Source organism: Mixophyes fleayi, chromosome 2, assembly GCF_038048845.1.
Source record: "Mixophyes fleayi isolate aMixFle1 chromosome 2, aMixFle1.hap1, whole genome shotgun sequence".
Classification (NCBI taxonomy): Eukaryota; Metazoa; Chordata; class Amphibia; order Anura; family Limnodynastidae; genus Mixophyes; species Mixophyes fleayi.
In genome coordinates this window covers 116,983,682-116,991,981 of record NC_134403.1, presented here as the reverse complement: position 1 = coordinate 116,991,981, position 8,300 = coordinate 116,983,682, and the positions used below count along the sequence as shown (strand labels likewise).

Below are 8,300 nucleotides of genomic sequence, written 5' to 3'. Positions count from 1 at the left end.
GCGCTGGGTCCCGGGGCGCTGCGTGTATTTGTTTTTTTTATTTTTTTTCAGTATTTTTTTTTTCTGGGGTGGGGGAGGTGGGGGTCTCTGGGGGGAGGGGGGGTCGCAGCAGGAAGGGGGGTGGAGGTGGCGACGATCAAAAGCATTGGTGGTCAGTGGTCAGCAACAGGCAGCCAATTGCTAGGCTGTCTGTTGCTGTGCAGCAGACAGGAAGCAGGAAGTCTTCACTTCCTGCCTGCTGATCTGAGGAGCGAGGAGCGACCCTGGCCAGCACAAGTCAACTATAGGTAAGTGCAGTGGGACTGCCATGCATATCTATAGGGAGGGAAAGGGGGGGACTGCCATACATATCTATAGGGATGGAGGGGGGACTGCCATGCATATCTATAGGGAGTGAAAGGGGGGGACTGCCATGCATATCTATAGGGAGGGAAAGGGGGGACTGCCATGCATATCTATAGGGAGGGAAAGGGGGGGACTGCCATGCATATCTATAGGGAGGGAGAGGGGGGAGGACTGCCATGCATATCTATAGGGAGGGAGAGGGTTGAACTGCCATGCATATCTATAGGGAGGGAGAGGGGTGGGGACTGCCATACATATCTATAGGGTGGGAGAGGGAGACTGTCATACAAATCTATAGGGGGGTTTGGGGTGGGGCTGCCATGAAAATCTATAGGGAGGGAGAGAGGTTTATATGTGTGAAGGAGGGCAGAGGAGGGGGGCTGATATATGTGACTGGGGGAGTTTTGATGTGATGGGGGGGATTGCTACAGAGTGGAGGTAAGGAAAATAGCTGCAGGGGGGGTTAAAGAAAATGGCTGCAGCAGGGGTTAAGGAAAATGGCTGCGGGGGGGTTAAGGAAAATGGCTTCAGGGTTTTTTAAAAAAATAGAGCAGCTTTGGGAGGGTATAATCTCATGATTGTGTGGTGGTTACTTGGATGCTCTCTGTGGTCTCAACAATCACTAGAATACTAAATATTAGTGAGATGGGGCTGGTAGAGGTTTGTATTTGATTGTCCACAAATATTCAGATATTGCTTATATATGCCTGTACAATGGGGTACTTTTAGCTGGCCATAATAGAGTGTTTTGTTTTAACTAAAGGGCCTAATCATTCAGGGTTTGTTAACATTTTGCATTATAATAAATTTTAGCATTTTCAAAACAGGACGCCAACTTTCCAGAAGCCAGCGGCAGGATAACAAAGTTGCAAGAGAGAAGAGCAAAAACAGGTAAGAGACAATGGCACAATCTGTCTAAATTTGAATGCTGGAAAATAGACCTGAACATTCATATTCAGGAGTGTTCCAACGTATTAGCCTAGGGCGGCCAGAACCCTTAATCAGGCCCTGCATGTAGATGTCAATTTAAAAATGTTTGCCTTAACTTCCCTTTTTCCCAGTGGGCTAGATTCACTAAGAGATGTAAAACAAACTTAAATTGCTTTTTTTAAAAAATACAGTCTCAGTCCCCTCCCCATTTTGAACATAAAATCGTAGGCTGTAGTAAGGGACCTATGCGCTCGAAGATTAATTAGATGTTGCTGTGTTCAATGGCGTATGGTTCGATTGTGGGCATGTGCATAGTGATTTTGTGCACAATATTGGCATTTATGTTCCTTAATGAATGAATCAGGCCCAGTATGTGAAGAGGTACTTTGTTTCTATTAACTACCCAGCTGTTTACATGTACTAAGTATTGAGGGGGGGGGAATAATGAGTGCCATGCCTTTTACTGTATCAGCTACTATTATATTTACCGTATAACCACTATTAAATCTACTGTATATCCATTACTGCATGGATACCAACTGCCCCTTAATCCCAGGGACATGATATCAAAGATTTGTTCCTGTAAAATTTTGTTCCAACAAATGTGTATATTATCATTACTGACTAATTGCATAACAAAAAAATCTCTTTTCCTGCCTGTTGATGAAATTCTTAACATCTATTCCTAATGTTTAGATTGAACAAATTAATATTTATTGTAATTAAGTATTTAAAAGACATCAAAATATATTGTTATCAAAATCAGTATAAATTACATAATATGGATTATAGTGTTACAAGTTATGCAAGACAGTATCATGCATCACCTCCATGGATGCGCAGCGTCAGCATCCCTGGAGGTGATGCATGATACTTTTCCTGCAACATATTTTAAAATGTTGGCAACCATGCTATCGTATCTGATATATAGCCACTATAACATTCATTGCACCACTACTATAACTATTCTACAGCATCTACATTTACAATAGTTTATAGGTATGCATTGTACGAACGGTACCACAGTTTGTATGCATCCACTATGTATATGTATATAGCCACTTTAAAACCGATTGTGAAGGATATATGTTTCAGAGAACAAACACTACTTTTTATATCTAAGCCATGATATTATTTTAAAGTTATTTATTTTTTAAATAAATTTGTTTGCAAAATGTATTTTTTGCTACTGTCAATTGGATTAGATATTGCCTTTAAAAACATTAACCTTGCACGAAATACAAATGACTTGGAATTCACTATTTACAGTTGTATGAAATCTTTAGTTATCTCTATGCTCAAGGACCATCATGAATTTAAAAATGATATTACAAATTACTTTAATAATGCCACTGATGATTTAACATAAAAGATTCTACATCTATGAGCATTGAAATCATAAAACATCTCCATAGCATTGACTATAAACATTACAATATTATTATTATTACTATATTTTATTTAGAAAGTGCTTACATTTATTACATAACGCTGTACATTGAGTGGGGTCATGATACAATCAGATGACATGCATTGATATGAAACAGAATGCAAAGATAACCCTGCCTAAATGTGCTTACAATCTAAGAGGTGTGGGGTACACTTGATATATAAGGTAGTAGAATATCGATAGTTTGTCACGGGCACTAGGAGTTTTACCCAGAATTCACCAGGTGTAGCTACACTTACCAGAAGTGCGGACCTCTGGGTAGTGTGGTGAATCAGTAGAACCATACAGTAGAATAAAGGAAAGGAATGTCAATAGTATAAATGCTGAGTCTTGGCACCGTGGAACTGTGATGGTACAGCAGTTTAGTGAACAGGATTAAATGAGGAAAGAGTCCAAGTGCCTTAGCACGCAGGTAGCATATAGCAGACCAGTACTTGATAACTGGATAACGTTAGGCAAAGACCAATCAACAATATAGAAGAGTCAGCGACTTGCAGCTACAATACAGAGGCACTTGTAGCCTTTAGTCCAGCTAATAAGTACCATACAGAGTAGTAGCTATATCACAAGAAAACATGAATGGTCTACAGCTGGTAATTTTCACCACGGATATGTAGAGAAGACTTGTCCAGCGCAGGTGTGTAACAGAATAGCGTGAGTGGTCTGCAATTGGCAAGTTGTACCACTGATGTGAAGGGAAGACTTGTCCAGGCGCAGGCATGGAACGGAGTAACGTGAGTGGTCTGCAATAGGCAAGTTTTACCACTGATGTGTAGAGAAGACTTGTCCAGGTGCAGGCGTGGAACGGAGTAATGTGAGTGGTCTGCAATAGGCAAGTTGTACCACTGATGTGAAGGGAAGACTTGTCCAGGTGCAGGCGTGGAACGGAGTAACGTGAGTGGTCTGCAATAGGCAAGTTGTACCACTGATGTGAAGGGAAGACTTATCCAGGTGCAGGCATATAACGGAGCAACGTGAGTGGTCTGCAATAGGCAAGTTGTACCACTGATGTGAAGGGTAGACTTGTCCAGGTGCAGGCGTGGAACGGAGTAACGTGAGTGGTCTGCAATAGGCAAGTTGTACCACTGATGTGAAGGGAAGACTTGTCCAGGTGCAGGCATGTAACGGAGCAACGTGAGTGGTCTGCAATAGGCAAGTTGTACCACTGATGTATAGAGGAGACTTGTCCAGGAGCAGGCAGGTAACGTAGGTAGCGAGAGTAGTCTGCAGCGGGTAAGTTCTACTACCGATGTGGAGAGGAGACTTGTCCAGAAGCAGGCAGGTAACGGAGGTAGCGAGAGTAGTCTGCAGCGGTAAGTTCTACTACCGATGTGGAGAGAAGACTTGTCCAGAAGCAGGCAGGTAACGGAGGTAGCGAGTGTAGTCTGCAGCAGGTAAGTTCTACTACCGATGAGGAGAGGAGACTTGTCCAGAGCAAACGGATAACACGAGCAGAAACAGGAAACACCTCAGAGTCTCAAGGAATGAGAACCAAGAACAGGCAAAGGTAATAGGGCAACAGGTGCCTTAAGTACTGAGAGGTGATTAATTAACCAATGAGACTAGAGGCGAGGTTTTAACAGTTCAGGGTTTCTTCACATGCGCAATCTTAGTCAAGATGGCAGACAGCCGCGGCTCAGGAGAGGCACCGGCAGGAGCGAGAGAGACCCATGTACCAACCTAGAGGCACTAGCAGTCCGGTGAGTGACATAGTTACTATTGGTGGGAGTACATTTTTATGAATAATACTTGATCCAGGCTCCAGGCAGATGATTGCAAGTACAGTGCTAGCTGTTGGCTCCATGTAGTTGATGATTACAGACACTATGATAGTTCCAGGCTCCAGACCTTTAGCAGAAACAAGTAATTTGCTATTTCCTGGCTCTCGACAGTTGATGATTACAGGCACTGTGCTGGTTCGTGCCTCAAGGCAGCTAATGATTAGCAGTACAGTGATAGTTGCTGGCATTGGACTGTTGATGATCACAGGCCCTGTGCTAGTTTAATAACACTCTTATGATAACACTTTCACAGCAATGTATGCGAAAAACTTTTATTATCCACTTTTATAGTAAAGAAATGTTCATTCTAATTTTACTATTATTTGAAGAGTTCCTCTATTATTGTCTATTATTGGGAAATAAAGCTGTACCATACTATCAGTGGGGGAAGGATGTTAATAACAATAACAGAAACCACATTGTAGGGACTTCATGAGTCTCCGTTAATATATGTGTAAAGGAATGTATGACTTCAAAGTACTGATTTTTTAATAACTAACATAATTAATTATTATATCTGGATCCCTGTTATATCTGGATCCCTGTTAAACCAATGTAATATCTTGTCATGCAGATTTGGCATTAGGGTAACATGAGCATGTGTAGATTTGTGAGCGCATAAACTGGAGTTTAGGAAAACAGAATCGCAGTTGAGGTGGAATGTTTTTTGTTTCATATCATTTTTTTTCTGCTGTGTTAACTTTCATAATATATTACCATTTTAATGAATGGTAGAATATGTGTATTTATTGCATTTATTATATTGAAGTCTAGATTAAATGACTGGAGCAGAGCTTGAATGCATTTGCATGTAAAACACGAACATAAAAAGTGTTAAAAAACATGCAATTACATGTATGCGACTCAGCAGAGAAAGGTGTATCTGTATCATTAAAACGTGATATGCTTTACGTGTATCATGATGCTTTTGAAAAGCCAATCATCATACTCATCAGCTAGATGATTAATGTAGCATTAAAATTACATTAATAAATAATTTTAAAAGAAAAAACGGTGGCCACCGTTTCCCTTCACCAAAGTGACCTATTCACCAGCTCTCATAGCCTGGGATGTTTGTGGCAATTGCAAGAGGGACGAACAGCATGGGGTCCCCCAGCAAAATCTGCAATTAGACCAAGCTATGACAGTCTTACTTTATGACACTGTAACAGGGAAATATTGTCATAATGTCACACAGTCCTAATCTTTTTAGTACAGACCTGAATTCACTAGGGTAATGGGGCCCACAAAAAAATGCAGGCTTCCCCTTTAGAAAACACCAAGCATGGCCCCTGCTGTGATCTTTTATGAGCAGAGAGGTGACCCGGGAAGCTATTGTTCCACCCCTTATGATCTCTAAGATTGTTGACAGTTTTTGGACTACTGAATTTCCTTCTGTTCCTGATCCTTTCCTTCTGCAATTTTGCATTTACTCCTCACTCCTAAAGTACATAAGATCATGATAGATTTCTCTCAAAGCTCTTTAACATCAGGCTTAGATATAATAATTTACAGCCTTTGATTTGTGTATTACTATCTGCAATCATTAGTATCTAAAATTCCTACTTGCTTGAAAGATGCAACTTTTTCATATCCCATAATAAAATTTATATATGAGGTTTCCACTAGTACTATTAATAATCAATATATAGCAGTTTAAATATAGAGTGGCAATATTTTTACAGATCTTAATGTAAAACCAGCATAGCATAATAATTTAAAATTCACAGTAAACATGTCATTAAAAGAATACCAAGGGAAATTTCAGAGAGTGTGGTGAAGGATTACATATTCCGAAGCACAAATATCAACGTGCATCAGATACACCGATGACTAAGTTTATGAAAAAGGTTGCAAAAAAACCAGCTTATATTTATTCAATGGAAGTATCATTTACAATATTGGGATGTGTTACTGATAAGTAATTCACCAAGAAGATTAATACACAGAAGAATACCTTTTGCCATGAAGCACTGTAAGCACAGCAAAGCTTGATATTCAAAATGAAAAGAGAGTTGGCATATTCTTTTGTGATTCACACCTGTTTTCTTTTAAGTAGAGTAAATTCCTGAGGGATATTCTGAGAAGATATGATTTGACACATAGATATGTGTAAACTAAAAAGAAAGGTACATTTGCCTATATGAAATGCAATTGCCATAAATCCATCATTAAATGGGAATTTGTCACACACCCCACTAAGGGGAATTTGAAGTTACAAAGGTATAGTGCCTAGTACACTGCTAGACTAAATTTATTCTTCAACATATCCTTGTCAAAATAAAGCCTGCAAATGAGCAAATCAAGAGAACACTGAACCTACTGCCTGCAGTTTAGGCTGGAAGACAGTGCTAGTGTCTTAAAAAAAAGTACTCACCTAGCTATGAGTGGCACATAATAACATGCAGATCACTACTGTTGAAGTTTAATAATTTCACAAAGGTGGTAATCAATAACTTCTATACATTACAATCATTTGCGATGTGATTAATATGCAACCTAATCATTATCTTAGCAACATGTAAATAAGTTTAATGTATTTTTAACATTTAATATAAAATATAATGATGTGAAAAAGCTAATTAATGTTTCCAACATATTAATTGCACTGAGTTTGGTTCTCATTCTGTTCGCATTGAAACAATTCCAGTATAATTTATGTAGTGCCCGCACATTGTAAGCGCTAGTTATAACTAATATTACTTTTCATACACCAAAAAGCAACTCCAGAGATGTCATAAAAGAACTAGTTTATACAGGTCTAGAGGCAGGTGCCTGAGTAAAGGACACCTGGCCACACATGAATAGATTAAACACACCTCAAGGAACAATGACCAGAGGAATCAGCCAATGGTGCGTCGAGTTCTTAGGAGGTCATGACCCATCAACTTATGAATGTGGACCATAGTACTGTAACTGTGTAACTTTGTGATGTCATTGCTTTTTTGAGTGTATAAATTGGTCACCTCTGACTTTGGAAACCAGAGCGTTCTGGTAAAAAGAAAAATCAAGTTTGCCTTTTAAAGCCATCGCCACTTTAAATTACCCCTGTAAAGTCGCCGATTTCCGGCGACTTGCAAAAACTAATGTTTCATACATTTACCCCTGGGACTCACAGACCTGAATATTTTGGTTTGTCAACAAAGAGCTGGCTTGCTTCATCATCCAACTTGAGTAAAATATGATAAGACAAGCATGATACAGAGAGAAAGACCTTTATTGTAAATAATGTTGGTTAGTTGCCCTTTGGCTTTGGAACCACACAGTGTGAAGCATGTATTCAGGTAGCTGCACCTTTCAACTACACTGCTGTTGTTTTGGGAAGAAGCACTTAATATTGGTCCTTTCCACTTGGAGTAAGTGCAGTCTTTCTTCAGTAAATCTTTACCATCACAAAGTCTCTGGCTGTAAATTGTGTAGGTCACCTGCCTTTGAACACAGACCTAACCTGTTGATAAAGAAAAAAATATTTTATAAAGCATCTTGCAATAATCAAGTATGATTCGATCATATCATATCAATAAACTCTTTATCTCCTTATCTGCAGAAATTGCTAATCCACCACCAGAAGGTGCCTTAGATGGAGATAGATCATATTTCAGTCCCAATCTAGCATCTGGAAGAAAAGAGCCTCCAGTCAGGAGCCAGAAGAGCGAATGCCTGCCCTGTACTAAGAGATAGTGATTGGGCGAAACACAACAGGAATCAAAGGCAGTGACATTGTGAAAACTGGAAGAAAGGGCAGACTATGGGTTTGTGTCCTACTGGACTGATCAAGGTATTGAACTTATAGT

General features: G+C 39.7%; 1 long non-coding RNA gene across 2 annotated transcripts in view; it reads right to left on the bottom strand.

Annotated features, from left to right (window-relative positions):
- Positions 1 to 7,741: 7,741 nt before the first annotated feature.
- LOC142141414 (uncharacterized) overlaps positions 7,742 to 8,300 on the bottom strand; it is a 38,881-nt gene continuing 38,322 nt past the window's right edge. The window contains exon 3 of one of the 2 annotated variants that reach the window (XR_012688665.1): positions 7,742 to 8,122. This is a non-coding gene — a long non-coding RNA (uncharacterized LOC142141414). The remainder of the gene's footprint in view (positions 8,123 to 8,300) is intronic. The other variant, XR_012688664.1, reaches the window with a different exon arrangement.